The following is a 2,500-nucleotide window of genomic DNA, read 5'->3' as shown; positions in this document are numbered from 1 at the left end:
GGATATCAAAGGGAAACGAGCGCCTTTCAACAACGGTTTCCAGTAAACTTTAACTTGTTTAGGAAAGAACTAATTAGATTTTTCAACCCTGAAATACAAAATGAACAGCCCCACTACTCTGATCAAACGAGCATTCAGCATGGGCTCTCCCTGAATTCAGTTTGATAACGAAATAACGTTTTTGGCTAATCACTTTTAAAATAGTGTTTTTACAAGACATTTAGATAATTCATAACTATGTCTACCCACGTATATGTAAGTTTCACTTTCCGGAAACAGTTACGTGAGATACTAATACATTCGTTCCGACAAGCTAGTTTTATCATTACTTTTTTTAACTGCTATATTATTGTCTTTAGAAAGAGGATGCCTCTGCCCTTAGAATGTGTTCAAGTACTGTATATATATTTAATTGTCTCAGATGTAATGCTAGGTATATTGGATCTCCTTTAGCCTTGAAAAGACCGTAGTTGGAAATAGGCCTTCCGCAACTGTGCCGCCTCTGCTCTTCTTCCATTATGAGTGGCCATTGTTTAACTACGATACCCAACAGGAACGGCCGGGTATTGAGGTATGTTTTGTACCATAAGGAGGAAATGGGCCATGTCCTACCAGTCTGGCCCAGTGCGGTTGCAGGGGTGGATGTGGTCGTCGTTTGGAATCTCTGGCTCAAGCTTTCCAACATCGGCGGACGTGGTTGGCATAGCATGGGTCATCCTCGGTCCTCGTAAGCCCCGTTACTGTCGGCAAGAAGACACACCCACGTTGGTTCAGACACGGAATGCTTAAACATATGGATGAATCTATAGGAACTAGCCTATCTCTGACAGACTATTGTTGTCTTCGTTTAGTATATTCTGTTCCTATTTGTTGTTCTCTCTCTCTCCCTCGCTTTCGCTCTCGTCTGCTCTTTCTCAATACATATATGTATGTGTCCATATATATATATATATATATATATATATATATATATATATATATATATATATATATATATATATATATATATATTTGTCTACATGTGTGTGTGTGTGTGTGTGTGTGTGTGTGTGTGTGTGTTTGTGTGTGTGTGTGTGTGTTTATATATGTATATATACATTTATATATATGTATGTATGTATACATATATATATTTATATATGTATGTTTATATATATATATATATATATATATATATATATATACACACACATATATTTAGATATACTGTATAGACACACACACATATAAATGTGTGTGTGAGTGTGCGCATGTGTTCGTATGTGCGTATGTTTGAGACAGTTCATCGTTTTACTCGAAATTTTGCTCTTATGATTCTAATGTTGATTAACATCATAACGGTTTACTCGGCTTTCTTTCACGCTAGAATTGTGATTTTCCATTTCCCCAAAAGAGGATTAACAGATATATGATATTACAGAAGACATTAGAATAATACCTTCGGAAGGATATAGACGATCGCACACACAAGTTAATGAGAACCAAACGAAAGAGAGATTAGAAGAATTAAAAGATAAGGTCAGTCTCAGCATTCTATATTAATTCCACTCAAAGCTTAGGTGGAGAAGAACGCCTGTCTTCAAACCGGAAACTTTACTGACGTCCGCAAGTAATGCCCAAAGCTGAATTATTAAGAGAAAGCAAAAGTTACCAAATTGGCAAAGTTTCCCCTGCTATTTTGTTTTATATTAATACCATTTTTTTTTTTTTTTTTTTTGTGAGAGATATGATAATGATATTAGAAACAGATAGGAGAGAAAACAAAGAACGAGGCGGATTGATAATTATGAGAAGAATAGACGAAGAAACATTAAATTGAGAGAATGGAAGAAAGAACGCGCGATTTCACTGATCCATTCGCTTATCCATTAACGAAATGAGTGAATACGAAATAGCAGCGACAAGAAAAGAATAATAAAGAAGGGAATTTAGTTCTCTAGAAATTAATATTTAATAACTTGAGGCTAACCTTTTTTGTTAATAGAAATAAATCTTTGTAGTTTCCTCTTTTTTCTGTTGAATAGCTCTTATACTTGCTTTAATTACAGTGCTACTAAAAAGTAGATTACAGTTCAACTCAAAAAAGAAAGAAAAAAAAATAGTATTCACTGTACCGGTTGAATTATTGTTCTGTTGAATTATTAAACAAGAGACGTTCAGTCAAATCGGGAAATTTTGCGTCTTTTCTATTCAGAGAGAGAGAGAGAAAAAAAGAGAAAGAGGGAGAGGGAGAGAAAGAGTGGGAGAGTGAGAGAGAGAGAGAGAGGGGAGGGGGTGAGAGAAACAGAGAGACAGACAGACAGAAAGAGAGAGAGAGAAAGAGAGAGAGAGAGAGAGAAAGAGAGATAGAAAGAATGGGAGTGAGTGAGTGAGTGAGTGAGAGAGAGAGAGCGAGCGAGAGAGAGAGAGAGAGAGAGAGAGAGAGGGGGGGGGGGGAGGGAGGGAAAGAGTAGGAGAGAAAGGGAGAGAGAGAGAGAGAGAGAGAGAGAGAGAGAGAGAG

The sequence above is a fragment of the Penaeus vannamei genome, chromosome 23, assembly GCF_042767895.1.
Source record: "Penaeus vannamei isolate JL-2024 chromosome 23, ASM4276789v1, whole genome shotgun sequence".
Taxonomy (NCBI): Eukaryota; Metazoa; Arthropoda; class Malacostraca; order Decapoda; family Penaeidae; genus Penaeus; species Penaeus vannamei.
This window is presented reverse-complemented; position numbering follows the sequence as displayed.